The sequence below is a fragment of the Ascaphus truei genome, chromosome 4, assembly GCF_040206685.1.
Source record: "Ascaphus truei isolate aAscTru1 chromosome 4, aAscTru1.hap1, whole genome shotgun sequence".
In the NCBI taxonomy this organism is placed as follows: Eukaryota; Metazoa; Chordata; class Amphibia; order Anura; family Ascaphidae; genus Ascaphus; species Ascaphus truei.
In genome coordinates, this window is record NC_134486.1 from 419,647,554 (window position 1) to 419,670,636 (window position 23,083).

The following is a 23,083-nucleotide window of genomic DNA, read 5'->3' on the forward strand; positions in this document are numbered from 1 at the left end:
TGAGGCGGGAGGCAGCATGTTGTGGCCGCTCCCCCGCTGACTGTAGCGGCGCCGGGGGGGGGTGGGTGGAGGGGAAGTGAGTGAGGGGAGGTGATCACTCCGCTCCCCCGCTGAGTGTAGCGGCGCCGGGGGGGGGGGGGGTGGAGGGGAAGTGAGTGAGGGGAAGTGAGTGAGGGGAGGTGATCACTCCGCTCCCCCGCTGAGTGTAGCGGCGCTGGGGGGGGTGGAGGGGAAGTGAGTGAGGGGAGGTGATCACTCCGCTCCCCCGCTGACTGTAGCGGCGTCGGGGGGGGTGGAGGGGAAGTGAGTGAGGGGAGGTGATCACTCCGCTCCCCCGCTGAGTGTAGCGGCACCGGGGGGGGTGGAGGGGAAGTGAGTGAGGGGAGGTGATCACTCCGCTCCCCCGCTGAGTGTAGCGGCGCCGGGGGGGGGGGGTGGAGGGGAAGTGAGTGAGGGGAGGTGATCACTCCGCTCCCCCGCTGACTGTAGCGGCGCCGGGGGGGGGGGTGGAGGGGAAGTGAGTGAGGGGAGGTGATCACTCCGCTCCCCCGCTGACTGTAGCGGCGCCGGGGGGGTGGAGGGGAAGTGAGTGGGGGGAGGTGAAGGGGGGTGAGGGGACGTGAAGACCGCTCAGTCACCCGTCCGGCCGCTCACTCACCCGTCCGGCAGCTCCCACGTGGAGGGGGGGGGGGGGTGAAAGCGCGGGAAACAGGGAGAGACGGAGGAAGAGGCGGAGCCTCCGGGACCGGTGGGGAAGAGAGCGGGAGATGTGCTGCTAACACTGTGAGCCCCGCTAATGTATGTAACAGTGTGTGTGTGTGTGTGTGTGTGTGTGTGTGTGTGTGTGTGTATTTTTTTTTTTTGGACCTTTGGCCCGTCACTCCGCCTCAGGCCAATGAGAGGTGTGGGGGGCGGGCCAAGGGGGTGGTGTGAGTGTGTGAGCCCAATGAGAGGTGTGCGGGGGCGGGCGGCCCAAGGGACCAATGAGATTGCCGCTAGGGACACCGGACATCCAGGCAGGCAAACATACAGTGCTTTCACTAATATAGTATAAGATATATATATATATATATATATATATATATATATATATATATATATATACTGCATTACAATTCATGAATTTATGCCATCTGGTAGACACGCGAAGCATTGAAGCCTATTAAATCCTACTCATTATCATTTAACAGATCAGCCGCCCGTCAGCCAGGCATGAACCCAGGCTGGGAAGGCAAACGCAACGGGGCTTGTCAGAGGTGAGGAGCGGCGCATTCCAGGTATCTGCAGGTACATACCGGGTATTTGCTCGAATAAAGTGTGTCGGTGCAGTAGCTACAATGTGAAACTGTGTGTGTAACTGTGTAACTACAGTGTGTAACTACAGCATATAACTGTAACTACAGAGTGTGTAACCATTATGTATCTATATGGTTACCCAAATACAGATTGTAAACTCATCTGGGCTAGGGATGTGTCTGTAACATTTCCTATGTGATGTTCACTGTAAATGGCATTCAAGTGATTCGGAATCCATGTTTGTTAGAATCCATTTTGTTTCCCCAGACACTATTCAGACTGAACTTGGGAAGACTGTTTCATGGTAACAAGCCATGCATAGGTTACATTAATAGCTAGGATTTACTATATGAATCTGTTTTAGAGTAGATACGTCAGAATGTAAAGAACGAACGAACCAACAAAACCATCGAGTGATGAAGAATGCTCTGTTCTGCATCCACAGTATGTTATAGTTCAGCCGGCATCCACAGTATGTTATAGTTCAGCCGGCATCCACACTATGTTATAGTTCAGCCGGCATCCACAGTATGTTATAGTTCAGCCGGCATCCACAGTATGTTATAGTTCAGCCGGCATCCACAGTATGTTATAGTTCAGCCGGCATCCACAGCATGTTATAGTTCAGCCGGCATCCACAGCATGTTATAGTTCAGCCGGCATCCACAGCATGTTATAGTTCAGCCGGCATCCACAGTATGTTATAGATCAGCCGGCATCCATAGTATGTTATAGTTCAGCCGGCATCCACCGTATGTTATAGTTCAGCCGGCATCCACAGTATGTTATAGATCAGCCGGCATCCATAGTATGTTATAGTTCAGCCGGCATCCACCGTATGTTATAGATCAGCCGGCATCCACAGCATGTTATAGTTCAGCCGGCATCCATAGTATGTTATAGTTCAGCCGGCATCCATAGTATGTTATAGTTCAGCCGGCATCCACAGCATGTTATAGTTCAGCCGGCATCCACAGTATGTTATAGTTCAGCCGGCATCTACAGTATGTTATAGTTCAGCCGGCATCCACAGCATGTTATAGTTCAGCCGGCATCCATAGTATGTTATAGTTCAGCCGGCATCCACAGTATGTTATAGTTCAGCCGGCATCCACAGTATGTTATAGTTCAGCCGGCATCCAGAGCAATGTTATAGTTCAGCCGGCATCCACAGTATGTTATAGTTCAGCCGGCATCCACAGCATGTTATAGTTCAGCTGGCATCCATAGTATGTTATAGTTCAGCCGGCATCCACAGTATGTTATAGTTCAGCCGGCATCCACAGCATGTTATAGTTCAGCCGGCATCCACAGCATGTTATAGTTCAGCCGGCATCCACAGCATGTTATAGTTCAGCTGGCATCCATAGTATGTTATAGTTCAGCCGGCATCCACAGTATGTTATAGTTCAGCCGGCATCTATAGTATGTTATAGTTCAGCCGGCATCTACAGTATGTTATAGTTCAGCCGGCATCCACAGTATGTTATAGTTCAGCCGGCATCCACAGTATGTTATAGTTCAGCCGGCATCTACAATATGTTATAGTTCAGCCGGCATCCACAGCATGTTATAGTTCAGCCGGCATCCACAGTATGTTATAGTTCAGCCGGCATCCACAGTATGTTATAGTTCAGCCGGCATCCACAGTATGTTATAGTTCAGCCGGCATCCAGAGCAATGTTATAGTTCAGCCGGCATCCACAGTATGTTATAGTTCAGCCGGCATCCACAGTATGTTATAGTTCAGCCGGCATCCAGAGCATGTTATAGTTCAGCCGGCATCCACAGCATGTTATAGTTCAGCCGGCATCCACAGTATGTTATAGTTCAGCCGGCATCCAGAGCAATGTTATAGTTCAGCCGGAATCCACAGTATGTTATAGTTCAGCTGGCATCCACAGCATGTTATAGTTCAGCCGGCATCCATAGTATGTTATAGTTCAGCCGGCATCCACAGTATGTTATAGTTCAGCCGGCATCCACAGCATGTTATAGTTCAGCCGGCATCCACAGCATGTTATAGTTCAGCCGGCATCCACAGCATGTTATAGTTCAGCCGGCATCCACAGCATGTTATAGTTCAGCCGGCATCCACAGTATGTTATAGTTCAGCCGGCATCCATAGTATGTTATAGTTCAGCCGGCATCCACAGTATGTTATAGTTCAGCCGGCATCTATAGTATGTTATAGTTCAGCCGGCATCTACAGTATGTTATAGTTCAGCCGGCATCCACAGTATGTTATAGTTCAGCCGGCATCCACAGTATGTTATAGTTCAGCCGGCATCTACAATATGTTATAGTTCAGCCGGCATCCACAGCATGTTATAGTTCAGCCGGCATCCACAGCATGTTATAGTTCAGCCGGCATCCACAGCATGTTATAGTTCAGCCGGCATCCACAGCATGTTATAGTTCAGCCGGCATCCACAGCATGTTATAGTTCAGCCGGCATCCACAGCATGTTATAGTTCAGCCGGCATCCACAGTATGTTGTAGTTCAGCCGGCATCCACAGCATGTTATAGTTCAGCCGGCATCCAGAGCAATGTTATAGTTCAGCCGGCATCCACAGTAGGTTATAGTTCAGCCGGCATCCACAGTATGTTATAGTTCAGCCGGCATCCACAGTATGTTATAGTTCAGCCGGCATCCAGAGCAATGTTATAGTTCAGCCGGCATCCACAGTATGTTATAGTTCAGCCGGCATCCACAGTATGTTATAGTTCAGCCGGCATCCAGAGCATGTTATAGTTCAGCCGGCATCCACAGCATGTTATAGTTCAGCCGGCATCCACAGTATGTTATAGTTCAGCCGGCATCCAGAGCAATGTTATAGTTCAGCCGGAATCCACAGTATGTTATAGTTCAGCCGGCATCCACAGCATGTTATAGTTCAGCTGGCATCCATAGTATGTTATAGTTCAGCCGGCATCCACAGTATGTTATAGTTCAGCCGGCATCCACAGCATGTTATAGTTCAGCCGGCATCCACAGCATGTTATAGTTCAGCCGGCATCCACAGCATGTTATAGTTCAGCTGGCATCCATAGTATGTTATAGTTCAGCCGGCATCCACAGTATGTTATAGTTCAGCCGGCATCTATAGTATGTTATAGTTCAGCCGGCATCTACAGTATGTTATAGTTCAGCCGGCATCCACAGTATGTTATAGTTCAGCCGGCATCCACAGTATGTTATAGTTCAGCCGGCATCTACAATATGTTATAGTTCAGCCGGCATCCACAGCATGTTATAGTTCAGCCGGCATCCACAGCATGTTATAGTTCAGCCGGCATCCACAGCATGTTATAGTTCAGCCGGCATCCACAGCATGTTATAGTTCAGCCGGCATCCACAGCATGTTATAGTTCAGCCGGCATCCACAGTATGTTGTAGTTCAGCCGGCATCCACAGCATGTTATAGTTCAGCCGGCATCCGCAGCATGTTATAGTTCAGCCGGCATCCACAGTATGTTATAGTTCAGCCGGCATCCACAGCATGTTATAGTTCAGCCGGCATCCACAGCATGTTATAGTTCAGCCGGCATCCACAGTATGTTATAGTTCAGCCGGCATCCACAGTATGTTATAGTTCAGCCGGCATCCACAGCATGTTATAGTTCAGCCGGCATCCACAGCATGTTATAGTTCAGCCGGCATCCACAGTATGTTATAGTTCAGCCGGCATCCACAGTATGTTATAGTTCAGCCGGCATCCACAGCATGTTATAGTTCAGCCGGCATCTACAGTATGTTATAGTTCAGCCGGCATCCACAGTATGTTATAGTTCAGCCGGCATCCACAGCATGTTATAGTTCAGCCGGCATCCACAGCATGTTATAGTTCAGCCGGCATCCATAGTATGTTATAGTTCAGCCGGCATCTACAGTATGTTATAGTTCAGCCGGCATCCACAGTATGTTATAGTTCAGCCGGCATCCATAGTATGTTATAGTTCAGCCGGCATCTACAGTATGTTATAGTTCAGCCGGCATCCACAGTATGTTATAGTTCAGCCGGCATCCATAGTATGTTATAGTTCAGCCGGCATCCATAGTATGTTATAGTTCAGCCGGCATCTACAGTATGTTATAGTTCAGCCGGCATCCACAGTATGTTATAGTTCAGCCGGCATCCATAGTATGTTATAGTTCAGCCGGCATCTACAGTATGTTATAGTTCAGCCGGCATCCACAGCATGTTATAGTTCAGCCGGCATCCACAGCATGTTATAGATCAGCCGGCATCTACAGTATGTTATAGATCAGCCGGCATCTACAGTATGTTATAGTTCAGCCGGCATCCACAGTATGTTATAGTTCAGCCGGCATCCACAGCATGTTATAGTTCAGCCGGCATCTACAGTATGTTATAGTTCAGCCGGCATCTACAGCATGTTATAGTTCAGCCGGCATCCATAGTATGTTATAGTTCAGCCGGCATCCACAGTATGTTATAGTTCAGCCGGCATCTACAGTATGTTATAGTTCAGCCGGCATCCACAGCATGTTATAGTTCAGCCGGCATCCATAGTATGTTATAGTTCAGCCGGCATCCACAGCATGTTATAGTTCAGCCGGCATCTACAGTATGTTATAGTTCAGCCGGCATCCACAGCATGTTATAGTTCAGCCGGCATCCACAGCATGTTATAGTTCAGCCGGCATCCACAGCATGTTATAGTTCAGCCGGCATCCACAGTATGTTATAGTTCATCCGGCATCCACAGCATGTTATAGTTCAGCCGGCATCCACAGCATGTTATAGTTCAGCCGGCATCCACAGCATGTTATAGTTCAGCCAGCATCCACAGCATGTTATAGTTCAGCCGGCATCCACAGCATGTTATAGTTCAGCCGGCATCCACAGCATGTTATAGTTCAGCCGGCATCCATAGTATGTTATAGTTCAGCCGGCATCTACAGTATGTTATAGTTCAGCCGGCATCCACAGTATGTTATAGTTCAGCCGGCATCCACAGCATGTTATAGTTCAGCCGGCATCCATAGTATGTTATAGTTCAGCCGGCATCTACAGTATGTTATAGTTCAGCCGGCATCCACAGTATGTTATAGTTCAGCCGGCATCCATAGTATGTTATAGTTCAGCCGGCATCCACAGCATGTTATAGTTCAGCCGGCATCCACAGTATGTTATAGTTCAGCCGGCATCCACAGTATGTTATAGTTCAGCCGGCATCCACAGTATGTTATAGTTCAGCCGGCATCCACAGTATGTTATAGTTCAGCCGGCATCCACAGTATGTTATAGTTCAGCCGGCATCTACAGTATGTTATAGTTCAGCCGGTATCCACAGTATGTTATAGTTCAGCCGGCATCTACAGTATGTTATAGTTCAGCCGGCATCTACAGCATGTTATAGTTCAGCCGGCATCCACAGTATGTTATAGTTCAGCCGGCATCCATAGTATGTTATAGTTCAGCCGGCATCTACAGTATGTTATAGTTCAGCCGGCATCCACAGTATGTTATAGTTCAGCCGGCATCCACAGCATGTTATAGTTCAGCCGGCATCCACAGCATGTTATAGTTCAGCCGGCATCCACAGTATGTTATAGTTCAGCCGGCATCCACAGCATGTTATAGTTCAGCCGGCATCCATAGTATGTTATAGTTCAGCCGGCATCCATAGTATGTTATAGTTCAGCCGGCATCTACAGTATGTTATAGTTCAGCCGGCATCCACAGTATGTTATAGTTCAGCCGGCATCTACAGTATGTTACAGTTCAGCCGGCATCCACAGCATGTTATAGTTCAGCCGGCATCTACAGTATGTTATAGTTCAGCCGGCATCCACAGTATGTTATAGTTCAGCCGGTATCCACAGTATGTTATAGTTCAGCTGGCATCTACAGTATGTTATAGTTCAGCCGGCATCCACAGTATGTTATAGTTCAGCCGGCATCCATAGTATGTTATAGTTCAGCCGGCATCCACAGTATGTTATAGTTCAGCCGGCATCCACAGCATGTTATAGTTCAGCCGGCATCTACAGTATGTTATAGTTCAGCCGGCATCCACAGCATGTTATAGTTCAGCCGGCATCCACAGCATGTTATAGTTCAGCCGGCATCCACAGTATGTTATAGTTCAGCCGGCATCCACAGTATGTTATAGTTCAGCCGGCATCCACAGTATGTTATAGTTCAGCCGGCATCCACAGTATGTTATAGTTCAGCCGGCATCCACAGTATGTTATAGTTCAGCCGGCATCCACAGTATGTTATAGTTCAGCCGGCATCCACAGTATGTTATAGTTCAGCCGGCATCTACAGTATGTTATAGTTCAGCCGGTATCCACAGTATGTTATAGTTCAGCCGGCATCTACAGTATGTTATAGTTCAGCCGGCATCTACAGCATGTTATAGTTCAGCCGGCATCCACAGTATGTTATAGTTCAGCCGGCATCCATAGTATGTTATAGTTCAGCCGGCATCTACAGTATGTTATAGTTCAGCCGGCATCCACAGTATGTTACAGTTCAGCCGGCATCCACAGCATGTTATAGTTCAGCCGGCATCCACAGCATGTTATAGTTCAGCCGGCATCTACAGTATGTTATAGTTCAGCCGGCATCCACAGCATGTTATAGTTCAGCCGGCATCCATAGTATGTTATAGTTCAGCCGGCATCCATAGTATGTTATAGTTCAGCCGGCATCTACAGTATGTTATAGTTCAGCCGGCATCCACAGTATGTTATAGTTCAGCCGGCATCTACAGTATGTTACAGTTCAGCCGGCATCCACAGTATGTTATAGTTCAGCCGGCATCCACAGCATGTTATAGTTCAGCCGGCATCTACAGTATGTTATAGTTCAGCCGGCATCCACAGTATGTTATAGTTCAGCCGGTATCCACAGTATGTTATAGTTCAGCCGGCATCTACAGTATGTTATAGTTCAGCCGGCATCCACAGTATGTTATAGTTCAGCCGGCATCCATAGTATGTTCTAGTTCAGCCGGCATCCACAGCATGTTATAGTTCAGCCGGCATCCACAGTATGTTATAGTTCAGCCGGTATCCACAGTATGTTATAGTTCAGCCGGCATCTACAGTATGTTATAGTTCAGCCGGCATCCACAGTATGTTATAGTTCAGCCGGCATCCATAGTATGTTCTAGTTCAGCCGGCATCCACAGTATGTTATAGTTCAGCCGGCATCCACAGTATGTTATAGTTCAGCCGGCATCTACAGTATGTTATAGTTCAGCCGGCATCCACAGTATGTTATAGTTCAGCCGGCATCTACAGTATGTTATAGTTCAGCCGGCATCCACAGTATGTTATAGTTCAGCCGGCATCCACAGTATGTTATAGTTCAGCCGGCATCTACAGTATGTTATAGTTCAGCCGGCATCCACAGTATGTTATAGTTCAGCCGGTATCCACAGTATGTTATAGTTCAGCCGGCATCTACAGTATGTTATAGTTCAGCCGGCATCCACAGTATGTTATAGTTCAGCCGGCATCCATAGTATGTTCTAGTTCAGCCGGCATCCACAGCATGTTATAGTTCAGCCGGCATCCACAGTATGTTATAGTTCAGCCGGCATCCACAGCATGTTATAGTTCAGCCGGCATCCATAGTATGTTATAGTTCAGCCGGCATCCACAGCATGTTATAGTTCAGCCGGCATCCACAGCATGTTATAGTTCAGCCGGCATCCACAGTATGTTATAGTTCAGCCGGCATCCACAGCATGTTATAGTTCAGCCGGCATCCATAGTATGTTATAGTTCAGCCGGCATCCATAGTATGTTATAGTTCAGCCGGCATCCACAGCATGTTATAGTTCAGCCGGCATCCATAGTATGTTATAGTTCAGCCGGCATCCATAGTATGTTATATTTCAGCCGGCATCCATAGTATGTTATAGTTCAGCCGGCATCCACAGCATGTTATAGTTCAGCCGGCATCCACAGCATGTTATAGTTCAGCAGGCATCCATAGTATGTTATAGTTCAGCCGACATCCATAGTATGTTATAGTTCAGCCGGCATCCACAGCATGTTATAGTTCAGCCGGCATCCACAGCATGTTATAGTTCAGCCGGCATCCACAGCATGTTATAGTTCAGCCGGCATCCACAGCATGTTATAGTTCAGCCGGCATCCACAGCATGTTATAGTTCAGCCGGCATCCACAGCATGTTATAGTTCAGCCGGCATCCACAGCATGTTATAGTTCAGCCGGCATCCACAGCATGTTATAGTTCAGCCGGCATCCACAGTATGTTATAGTTCAGCCGGCATCCACAGTATGTTATAGTTCAGCCGGCATCCACAGTATGTTATAGTTCAGCCGGCATCTACAGTATGTTATAGTTCAGCCGGCATCCACAGTATGTTATAGTTCAGCCGGCATCTACAGTATGTTATAGTTCAGCCGGCATCCACAGCATGTTATAGTTCAGCCGGCATCCACAGCATGTTATAGTTCAGCCGGCATCCACAGCATGTTATAGTTCAGCCGGCATCCACAGCATGTTATAGTTCAGCCGGCATCCACAGCATGTTATAGTTCAGCCGGCATCCATAGTATGTTATAGTTCAGCCGGCATCCATAGTATGTTATAGTTCAGCCGGCATCCATAGTATGTTATAGTTCAGCCGGCATCCATAGTATGTTATAGTTCAGCCGGCATCCATAGTATGTTATAGTTCAGCCGGCATCTACAGTATGTTATAGTTCAGCCGGCATCCACAGCATGTTATAGTTCAGCCGGCATCCACAGTATGTTATAGTTCAGCCGGCATCCACAGCATGTTATAGTTCAGCCGGCATCCACAGCATGTTATAGTTCAGCCGACATCCACAGCATGTTATAGTTCAGCCGGCATCCACAGCATGTTATAGTTCAGCCGGCATCCACAGCATGTTATAGTTCAGCCGGCATGCATAGTATGTTATAGTTCAGCCGGCATCCATAGTATGTTATAGTTCAGCCGGCATCCATAGTATGTTATAGTTCAGCCGGCATCCATAGTATGTTATAGTTCAGCCGGCATCCATAGTATGTTATAGTTCAGCCGGCATCTACAGTATGTTATAGTTCAGCCGGCATCCACAGTATGTTATAGTTCAGCCGGCATCCATAGTATGTTATAGTTCAGCCGGAATCCACAGCATGTTATAGTTCAGCCGGCATCCACAGTATGTTATAGTTCAGCCGGCATCCACAGTATGTTATAGTTCAGCCGGCATCCATAGTATGTTATAGATCAGCCGGCATCCATAGTATGTTATAGATCAGCCGGCATCCATAGTATGTTATAGTTCAGCCGGCATCCACAGTATGTTATAGTTCAGCCGGCATCCACAGCATGTTATAGTTCAGCCGGCATCCATAGTATGTTATAGTTCAGCCGGCATCCATAGTATGTTATAGTTCAGCCGGCATCCATAGTATGTTATAGTTCAGCCGGCATCCACAGTATGTTATAGTTCAGCCGGCATCCACAGTATGTTATAGTTCAGCCGGCATCCACAGTATGTTATAGTTCAGCCGGCATCCACAGTATGTTATAGTTCAGCCGGCATCCACAGCATGTTATAGTTCAGCCGGCATCCACAGCATGTTATAGTTCAGCCGGCATCCACAGTATGTTTTAGTTCAGCCGGCATCCACAGCATGTTATAGTTCAGCCGGCATCCACAGCATGTTATAGTTCAGCCGGCATCCACAGTATGTTATAGTTCAGCCGGCATCCACAGTATGTTATAGTTCAGCCGGCATCCACAGTATGTTATAGTTCAGCCGGCATCCACAGTATGTTATAGTTCAGCCGGCATCCACAGTATGTTATAGTTCAGCCGGCATCCACAGTATGTTATAGTTCAGCCGGCATCCACAGTATGTTATAGTTCAGCTGGCATCCATAGTATGTTATAGATCAGCCGGCATCCATAGTATGTTATAGATCAGCCGGCATCCATAGTATGTTATAGTTCAGCCGGCATCCACAGTATGTTATAGTTCAGCCGGCATCCACAGTATGTTATAGTTCTGCTGGCATCCATAGTATGTTATAGATCAGCCGGCATCCACAGCATGTTATAGTTCAGCCGGCATCCACAGTATGTTATAGTTCAGCCGGGATCTACAGTATGTTATAGTTCAGCCGGCATCCACAGTATGTTATAGTTCAGCCGGTATCCACAGTATGTTATAGTTCAGCCGGCATCTACAGTATGTTATAGTTCAGCCGGCATCCACAGTATGTTATAGTTCAGCCGGCATCCATAGTATGTTCTTGTTCAGCCGGCATCCACAGCATGTTATAGTTCAGCCGGCATCCACAGTATGTTATAGTTCAGCCGGTATCCACAGTATGTTATAGTTCAGCCGGCATCTACAGTATGTTATAGTTCAGCCGGCATCCACAGTATGTTATAGTTCAGCCGGCATCCATAGTATGTTATAGTTCAGCCGGCATCCATAGTATGTTATAGTTCAGCCGGCATCCACAGTATGTTATAGTTCAGCCGGCATCTACAGTATGTTATAGTTCAGCCGGCATCCACAGTATGTTATAGTTCAGCCGGCATCCACAGTATGTTATAGTTCAGCCGGCATCTACAGTATGTTATAGTTCAGCCGGCATCCACAGTATGTTATAGTTCAGCCGGCATCCATAGTATGTTATAGTTCAGCCGGCATCCACAGTATGTTATAGTTCAGCCGGCATCTACAGTATGTTATAGTTCAGCCGGCATCCACAGTATGTTATAGTTCAGCCGGCATCCACAGCATGTTATAGTTCAGCCGGCATCCACAGCATGTTATAGTTCAGCCGGCATCCACAGTATGTTATAGTTCAGCCGGCATCCACAGTATGTTATAGTTCAGCCGGCATCCACAGTATGTTATAGTTCAGCCGGCATCCACAGTATGTTATAGTTCAGCCGGCATCCACAGTATGTTATAGTTCAGCCGGCATCCACAGTATGTTATAGTTCAGCCGGCATCCACAGCATGTTATAGTTCAGCCGGCATCCACAGTATGTTATAGTTCAGCCGGCATCCACAGCATGTTATAGTTCAGCCGGCATCCACAGTATGTTATAGTTCAGCCGGCATCCACAGCATGCTATAGCTCAGCCGGCATCCACAGCATGTTATAGTTCAGCCGGTATCCACAGTATGTTATAGTTCAGCCGGCATCTACAGTATGTTATAGTTCAGCCGGCATCCACAGTATGTTATAGTTCAGCCGGCATCCATAGTATGTTCTAGTTCAGCCGGCATCCACAGCATGTTATAGTTCAGCCGGCATCCACAGTATGTTATAGTTCAGCCGGTATCCACAGTATGTTATAGTTCAGCCGGCATCTACAGTATGTTATAGTTCAGCCGGCATCCACAGTATGTTATAGTTCAGCCGGCATCCATAGTATGTTCTAGTTCAGCCGGCATCCACAGTATGTTATAGTTCAGCCGGCATCCACAGTATGTTATAGTTCAGCCGGCATCTACAGTATGTTATAGTTCAGCCGGCATCCACAGTATGTTATAGTTCAGCCGGCATCTACAGTATGTTATAGTTCAGCCGGCATCCACAGTATGTTATAGTTCAGCCGGCATCCACAGTATGTTATAGTTCAGCCGGCATCTACAGTATGTTATAGTTCAGCCGGCATCCACAGTATGTTATAGTTCAGCCGGCATCCACAGCATGTTATAGTTCAGCCGGCATCCATAGTATGTTATAGTTCAGCCGGCATCCACAGCATGTTATAGTTCAGCCGGCATCTACAGTATGTTATAGTTCAGCCGGCATCTACAGTATGTTATAGTTCAGCCGGCATCCACAGTATGTTATAGTTCAGCCGGCATCCACAGCATGTTATAGTTCAGCCGGCATCTACAGTATGTTATAGTTCAGCCGGCATCTACAGCATGTTATAGTTCAGCCGGCATCCATAGTATGTTATAGTTCAGCCGGCATCCACAGTATGTTATAGTTCAGCCGGCATCTACAGTATGTTATAGTTCAGCCGGCATCCACAGCATGTTATAGTTCAGCCGGCATCCATAGTATGTTATAGTTCAGCCGGCATCCACAGCATGTTATAGTTCAGCCGGCATCTACAGTATGTTATAGTTCAGCCGGCATCCACAGCATGTTATAGTTCAGCCGGCATCCACAGCATGTTATAGTTCAGCCGGCATCCACAGCATGTTATAGTTCAGCCGGCATCCACAGCATGTTATAGTTCATCCGGCATCCACAGCATGTTATAGTTCAGCCGGCATCCACAGCATGTTATAGTTCAGCCGGCATCCACAGCATGTTATAGTTCAGCCAGCATCCACAGCATGTTATAGTTCAGCCGGCATCCACAGCATGTTATAGTTCAGCCGGCATCCACAGCATGTTATAGTTCAGCCGGCATCCATAGTATGTTATAGTTCAGCCGGCATCTACAGTATGTTATAGTTCAGCCGGCATCCACAGTATGTTATAGTTCAGCCGGCATCCACAGCATGTTATAGTTCAGCCGGCATCCATAGTATGTTATAGTTCAGCCGGCATCTACAGTATGTTATAGTTCAGCCGGCATCCACAGTATGTTATAGTTCAGCCGGCATCCACAGTATGTTATAGTTCAGCCGGCATCCACAGTATGTTATAGTTCAGCCGGCATCCACAGTATGTTATAGTTCAGCCGGCATCTACAGTATGTTATAGTTCAGCCGGTATCCACAGTATGTTATAGTTCAGCCGGCATCTACAGTATGTTATAGTTCAGCCGGCATCTACAGCATGTTATAGTTCAGCCGGCATCCACAGTATGTTATAGTTCAGCCGGCATCCATAGTATGTTATAGTTCAGCCGGCATCTACAGTATGTTATAGTTCAGCCGGCATCCACAGTATGTTATAGTTCAGCCGGCATCCACAGCATGTTATAGTTCAGCCGGCATCCACAGCATGTTATAGTTCAGCCGGCATCTACAGTATGTTATAGTTCAGCCGGCATCCACAGCATGTTATAGTTCAGCCGGCATCCATAGTATGTTATAGTTCAGCCGGCATCCATAGTATGTTATAGTTCAGCCGGCATCTACAGTATGTTATAGTTCAGCCGGCATCCACAGTATGTTATAGTTCAGCCGGCATCTACAGTATGTTACAGTTCAGCCGGCATCCACAGCATGTTATAGTTCAGCCGGCATCTACAGTATGTTATAGTTCAGCCGGCATCCACAGTATGTTATAGTTCAGCCGGTATCCACAGTATGTTATAGTTCAGCCGGCATCTACAGTATGTTATAGTTCAGCCGGCATCCACAGTATGTTATAGTTCAGCCGGCATCCATAGTATGTTATAGTTCAGCCGGCATCCACAGTATGTTATAGTTCAGCCGGCATCCACAGCATGTTATAGTTCAGCCGGCATCTACAGTATGTTATAGTTCAGCCGGCATCCACAGCATGTTATAGTTCAGCCGGCATCCACAGCATGTTATAGTTCAGCCGGCATCCACAGTATGTTATAGTTCAGCCGGCATCCACAGTATGTTATAGTTCAGCCGGCATCCACAGTATGTTATAGTTCAGCCGGCATCCACAGTATGTTATAGTTCAGCCGGCATCCACAGTATGTTATAGTTCAGCCGGCATCCACAGTATGTTATAGTTCAGCCGGCATCCACAGTATGTTATAGTTCAGCCGGCATCTACAGTATGTTATAGTTCAGCCGGTATCCACAGTATGTTATAGTTCAGCCGGCATCTACAGTATGTTATAGTTCAGCCGGCATCTACAGCATGTTATAGTTCAGCCGGCATCCACAGTATGTTATAGTTCAGCCGGCATCCATAGTATGTTATAGTTCAGCCGGCATCTACAGTATGTTATAGTTCAGCCGGCATCCACAGTATGTTATAGTTCAGCCGGCATCCACAGCATGTTATAGTTCAGCCGGCATCCACAGCATGTTATAGTTCAGCCGGCATCTACAGTATGTTATAGTTCAGCCGGCATCCACAGCATGTTATAGTTCAGCCGGCATCCATAGTATGTTATAGTTCAGCCGGCATCCATAGTATGTTATAGTTCAGCCGGCATCTACAGTATGTTATAGTTCAGCCGGCATCCACAGTATGTTATAGTTCAGCCGGCATCTACAGTATGTTACAGTTCAGCCGGCATCCACAGTATGTTATAGTTCAGCCGGCATCCACAGCATGTTATAGTTCAGCCGGCATCTACAGTATGTTATAGTTCAGCCGGCATCCACAGTATGTTATAGTTCAGCCGGTATCCACAGTATGTTATAGTTCAGCCGGCATCTACAGTATGTTATAGTTCAGCCGGCATCCACAGTATGTTATAGTTCAGCCGGCATCCATAGTATGTTATAGTTCAGCCGGCATCCACAGTATGTTATAGTTCAGCCGGCATCCACAGCATGTTATAGTTCAGCCGGCATCCACAGTATGTTATAGTTCAGCCGGCATCCACAGCATGCTATAGCTCAGCCGGCATCCACAGCATGTTATAGTTCAGCCGGCATCTACAGTATGTTATAGTTCAGCCGGCATCCACAGTATGTTATAGTTCAGCCGGTATCCACAGTATGTTATAGTTCAGCCGGCATCTACAGTATGTTATAGTTCAGCCGGCATCCACAGTATGTTATAGTTCAGCCGGCATCCATAGTATGTTCTAGTTCAGCCGGCATCCACAGCATGTTATAGTTCAGCCGGCATCCACAGTATGTTATAGTTCAGCCGGTATCCACAGTATGTTATAGTTCAGCCGGCATCTACAGTATGTTATAGTTCAGCCGGCATCCACAGTATGTTATAGTTCAGCCGGCATCCATAGTATGTTCTAGTTCAGCCGGCATCCACAGTATGTTATAGTTCAGCCGGCATCCACAGTATGTTATAGTTCAGCCGGCATCTACAGTATGTTATAGTTCAGCCGGCATCCACAGTATGTTATAGTTCAGCCGGCATCTACAGTATGTTATAGTTCAGCCGGCATCCACAGTATGTTATAGTTCAGCCGGCATCCACAGTATGTTATAGTTCAGCCGGCATCTACAGTATGTTATAGTTCAGCCGGCATCCACAGTATGTTATAGTTCAGCCGGCATCCACAGCATGTTATAGTTCAGTCGGCATCCATAGTATGTTATAGTTCAGCCGGCATCCACAGCATGTTATAGTTCAGCCGCCATCCACAGCATGTTATAGTTCAGCCGGCATCCACAGTATGTTATAGTTCAGCCGGCATCCACAGCATGTTATAGTTCAGCCGGCATCCATAGTATGTTATAGTTCAGCCGGCATCCATAGTATGTTATAGTTCAGCCGGCATCCACAGCATGTTATAGTTCAGCCGGCATCCATAGTATGTTATAGTTCAGCCGGCATCCATAGTATGTTATATTTCAGCCGGCATCCATAGTATGTTATAGTTCAGCCGGCATCCACAGCATGTTATAGTTCAGCCGGCATCCACAGCATGTTATAGTTCAGCAGGCATCCATAGTATGTTATAGTTCAGCCGACATCCATAGTATGTTATAGTTCAGCCGGCATCCACAGCATGTTATAGTTCAGCAGGCATCCATAGTATGTTATAGTTCAGCCGACATCCATAGTATGTTATAGTTCAGCCGGCATCCACAGCATGTTATAGTTCAGCCGGCATCCACAGTATGTTATAGTTCAGCCGGCATCCACAGCATGTTATAGTTCAGCCGGCATCCACAGCATGTTATAGTTCAGCCGGCATCCACAGCATGTTACAGTTCAGCCGGCATCCACAGCATGTTATAGTTCAGCCGGCATCCACAGCATGTTATAGTTCAGCCGGCATCCACAGCATGTTATAGTTCAGCCGGCATCCACAGTATGTTATAGTTCAGCCGGCATCCACAGTATGTTATAGTTCAGCCGGCATCCACAGTATGTTATAGTTCAGCCGGCATCTACAGTATGTTATAGTTCAGCCGGCATCCACAGTATGTTATAGTTCAGCCGGCATCTACAGTATGTTATAGTTCAGCCTGCATCCACAGTATGTTATAGTTCAGCCGGCATCCACAGTATGTTATAGTTCAGCCGGCATCTACAGTATGTTATAGTTCAGCCGGCATCCACAGCATGTTATAGTTCAGCCGGCATCCACAGCATGTTATAGTTCAGCCGGCATCTACAGTATGTTATAGTTCAGCCGGCATCCACAGTATGTTATAGTTCAGCCGGCATCCACAGTATGTTATAGTTCAGCCGGCATCTACAGTATGTTATAGTTCAGCCGGCATCCACAGCATGTTATAGTTCAGCCGGCATCCACAGCATGTTATAGTTCAGCCGGCATCCATAGTATGTTATAGTTCAGCCGGCATCCACAGCATGTTATAGTTCAGCCGGCATCCACAGCATGTTATAGTTCAGCCGGCATCCACAGTATGTTATAGTTCAGCCGGCATCCACAGCATGTTATAGTTCAGCCGGCATCCATAGTATGTTATAGTTCAGCCGGCATCCATAGTATGTTATAGTTCAGCCGGCATCCACAGCATGTTATAGTTCAGCCGGCATCCATAGTATGTTATAGTTCAGCCGGCATCCATAGTATGTTATATTTCAGCCGGCATCCATAGTATGTTATAGTTCAGCCGGCATCCACAGCATGTTATAGTTCAGCCGGCATCCACAGCATGTTATAGTTCAGCCGGCATCCACAGCATGTTATAGTTCAGCCGGCATCCATAGTATGTTATAGTTCAGCCGACATCCATAGTATGTTATAGTTCAGCCGGCATCCACAGCATGTTATAGTTCAGCCGGCATCCACAGCATGTTATAGTTCAGCCGGCATCCATAGTATGTTATAGTTCAGCCGACATCCATAGTATGTTATAGTTCAGCCGGCATCCACAGCATGTTATAGTTCAGCCGGCATCCACAGTATGTTATAGTTCAGCCGGCATCCACAGCATGTTATAGTTCAGCCGGCATCCACAGCATGTTATAGTTCAGCCGGCATCCACAGCATGTTATAGTTCAGCCGGCATCCACAGTATGTTATAGTTCAGCCGGCATCCACAGTATGTTATAGTTCAGCCGGCATCCACAGCATGTTATAGTTCAGCCGGCATCCATAGTATGTTATAGTTCAGCCGGCATCCACAGCATGTTATAGTTCAGCCGGCATCCACAGCATGTTATAGTTCAGCCGGCATCCACAGTATGTTATAGTTCAGCCGGCATCCACAGCATGTTATAGTTCAGCCGGCATCCATAGTATGTTATAGTTCAGCCGGCATCCATAGTATGTTATAGTTCAGCCGGCATCCACAGCATGTTATAGTTCAGCCGGCATCCATAGTATGTTATAGTTCAGCCGGCATCCATAGTATGTTATAGTTCAGCCGACATCCATAGTATGTTATATTTCAGCCGGCATCCATAGTATGTTATAGTTCAGCCGGCATCCACAGCATGTTATAGTTCAGCCGGCATCCACAGCATGTTATAGTTCAGCAGGCATCCATAGTATGTTATATTTCAGCCGGCATCCATAGTATGTTATAGTTCAGCCGGCATCCACAGCATGTTATAGTTCAGCCGGCATCCACAGCATGTTATAGTTCAGCAGGCATCCATAGTATGTTATAGTTCAGCCGACATCCATAGTATGTTATAGTTCAGCCGGCATCCACAGCATGTTATAGTTCAGCCGACATCCATAGTATGTTATAGTTCAGCCGGCATCCATAGTATGTTATAGTTCAGCCGACATCCATAGTATGTTATAGTTCAGCCGGCATCCACAGCATGTTATAGTTCAGCCGGCATCCACAGTATGTTATAGTTCAGCCGGCATCCACAGCATGTTATAGTTCAGCCGGCACCCACAGCATGTTATAGTTCAGCCGGCATCCACAGCATGTTATAGTTCAGCCGGCATCCACAGTATGTTATAGTTCAGCCGGCATCCACAGTATGTTATAGTTCAGCCGGCATCTACAGTATGTTATAGTTCAGCCGGCATCCACCGTATGTTATAGTTCAGCTGGCATCCATAGTATGTTATAGATCAGCCGGCATCCATAGTATGTTATAGATCAGCCGGCATCCATAGTATGTTATAGTTCAGCCGGCATCCACAGTATGTTATAGTTCAGCCGGCATCCACAGTATGTTATAGTTCTGCTGGTATCCATAGTATGTTATAGATCAGCCGGCATCCACAGCATGTTATACACTGGCGACACACTTTATTCGAGCTGGGCTAGTCCCACGAATTCGGGTATACCCGGGTGTATTGAGGTTTGTGACTGTTTTCTGCCCGAGTGCATTGGGTTATTTTCCAGGCAGGGATTGAAGCATTTTATTCCCGCTGGCTGCAATACTGCACAGTATATATATATATACTGCATTACAATTCATGAATTTATGCCATCTGGTAGACACACGAAGCATTGCAGCCTATTAAATCCTAATCATTATCATTTAACAGATCAGCCGCCCGTCAGCCAGGCATGAACCCAGGCTGGGAAGGCAAACGCAACGGGGCTTGTCAGAGGTGAGGAGCGGCGCATTCCAGGTATCTGCCAGGTACATACTGGGTATTTGCTCGAATAAAGTGTGTCGGTGCAGTAGTTCAGCCGGCATCTACAGTATGTTATAGTTCAGCCGGCATCCACAGTATGTTATAGTTCAGCCGGTATCCACAGTATGTTATAGTTCAGCCGGCATCTACAGTATGTTATAGTTCAGCCGGCATCCACAGTATGTTATAGTTCAGCCGGCATCCATAGTATGTTCTAGTTCAGCCGGCATCCACAGCATGTTATAGTTCAGCCGGCATCCACAGTATGTTATAGTTCAGCCGGTATCCACAGTATGTTATAGTTCAGCCGGCATCTACAGTATGTTATAGTTCAGCCGGCATCCACAGTATGTTATAGTTCAGCCGGCATCCATAGTATGTTATAGTTCAGCCGGCATCCATAGTAAGTTATAGTTCAGCCGGCATCCACAGTATGTTATAGTTCAGCCGGCATCTACAGTATGTTATAGTTCAGCCGGCATCCACAGTATGTTATAGTTCAGCCGGCATCCACAGTATGTTATAGTTCAGCCGGCATCTACAGTATGTTATAGTTCAGCCGGCATCCACAGTATGTTATAGTTCAGCCGGCATCCATAGTATGTTATAGTTCAGCCGGCATCCACAGTATGTTATAGTTCAGCCGGCATCTACAGTATGTTATAGTTCAGCCGGCATCCACAGTATGTTATAGTACAGCTGGCATCCACAGCATGTTATAGTTCAGCCGGCATCCACAGCATGTTATAGTTCAGCCGGCATCCACAGTATGTTATAGTTCAGCCGGCATCCACAGCATGTTATAGTTCAGCCGGCATCCACAGTATGTTATAGTTCAGCCGGCATCCACAGCATGCTATAGCTCAGCCGGCATCCACAGCATGTTATAGTTCAGCCGGCATCTACAGTATGTTATAGTTCAGCCGGCATCCACAGTATGTTATAGTTCAGCCGGTATCCACAGTATGTTATAGTTCAGCCGGCATCTACAGTATGTTATAGTTCAGCCGGCATCCACAGTATGTCATAGTTCAGCCGGCATCCATAGTATGTTCTAGTTCAGCCGGCATCCACAGCATGTTATAGTTCAGCCGGCATCCACAGTATGTTATAGTTCAGCCGGTATCCACAGTATGTTATAGTTCAGCCGGCATCCACAGTATGTTATAGTTCAGCCGGTATCCACAGTATGTTATAGTTCAGCCGGCATCTACAGTATGTTATAGTTCAGCCGGCATCCACAGTATGTTATAGTTCAGCCGGCATCCATAGTATGTTCTAGTTCAGCCGGCATCCACAGTATGTTATAGTTCAGCCGGCATCCACAGTATGTTATAGTTCAGCCGGCATCTACAGTATGTTATAGTTCAGCCGGCATCCACAGTATGTTATAGTTCAGCCGGCATCTACAGTATGTTATAGTTCAGCCGGCATCCACAGTATGTTATAGTTCAGCCGGCATCCACAGTATGTTATAGTTCAGCCGGCATCTACAGTATGTTATAGTTCAGCCGGCATCCACAGTATGTTATAGTTCAGCCGGCATCCACAGCATGTTATAGTTCAGCCGGCATCCATAGTATGTTATAGTTCAGCCGGCATCCACAGCATGTTATAGTTCAGCCGGCATCTACAGTATGTTATAGTTCAGCCGGCATCCACAGTATGTTATAGTTCAGCCGGCATCTACAGTATGTTATAGTTCAGCCGGCATCCACAGCATGTTATAGTTCAGCCGGCATCTACAGTATGTTATAGTTCAGCCGGCATCCATAGTATGTTATAGTTCAGCCGGCATCCACAGTATGTTATAGTTCAGCCGGCATCTACAGTATGTTATAGTTCAGCCGGCATCCACAGTATGTTATAGTTCAGCCGGCATCCACAGCATGTTATAGTTCAGCCGGCATCCATAGTATGTTATAGTTCAGCCGGCATCCACAGCATGTTATAGTTCAGCCGGCATCCACAGCATGTTATAGTTCAGCCGGCATCCATAGTATGTTATAGTTCAGCCGGCATCCACAGTATGTTATAGTTCAGCCGGCATCCATAGTATGTTATAGTTCAGCCGGCATCCACAGCATGTTATAGTTCAGCCGGCATCCATAGTATGTTATAGTTCAGCCGGCATCCACAGCATGTTATAGTTCAGCCGGCATCCATAGTATGTTATAGTTCAGCCGGCATCCACAGCATGTTATAGTTCAGCCGGCATCCACAGTATGTTATAGTTCAGCCGGAATCCATAGTATGTTATAGTTCAGCCGGCATCCATAGTATGTTATATTTCAGCCGGCATCCATAGTATGTTATAGTTCAGCCGGCATCCACAGCATGTTATAGTTCAGCCGGCATCCACAGCATGTTATAGTTCAGCAGGCATCCATAGTATGTTATAGTTCAGCCGACATCCATAGTATGTTATAGTTCAGCCGGCATCCATAGTATGTTATAGTTCAGCCGGCATCCACAGTATGTTATAGTTCAGCCGGCATCCACAGCATGTTATAGTTCAGCCGGCATCCACAGCATGTTATAGTTCAGCCGGCATCCACAGCATGTTATAGTTCAGCCGGCATCCACAGCATGTTATAGTTCAGCCGGCATCCACAGCATGTTATAGTTCAGCCGGCATCCACAGCATGTTATAGTTCAGCCGGCATCCATAGTATGTTATAGTTCAGCCGGCATCCATAGTATGTTATAGTTCAGCCGGCATCCATAGTATGTTATAGTTCAGCCGGCATCCATAGTATGTTATAGTTCAGCCGGCATCCATAGGATGTTATAGTTCAGCCGGCATCTACAGTATGTTATAGTTCAGCCGGCATCCACAGTATGTTATAGTTCAGCCGGCATCCATAGTATGTTATAGTTCAGCCGGAATCCACAGCATGTTATAGTTCAGCCGGCATCCACAGCATGTTATAGTTCAGCCGGCATCTACAGTATGTTATAGTTCAGCCGGCATCCACAGTATGTTATAGTTCAGCCGGCATCCACAGTATGTTATAGTTCAGCCGGCATCCACAGTATGTTATAGTTCAGCCGGCATCCACAGCATGTTATAGTTCAGCCGGCATCCACAGCATGTTATAGTTCAGCCGGCATCCACAGCATGTTATAGTTCAGCCGGCATCCACAGCATGTTATAGTTCAGCCGGCA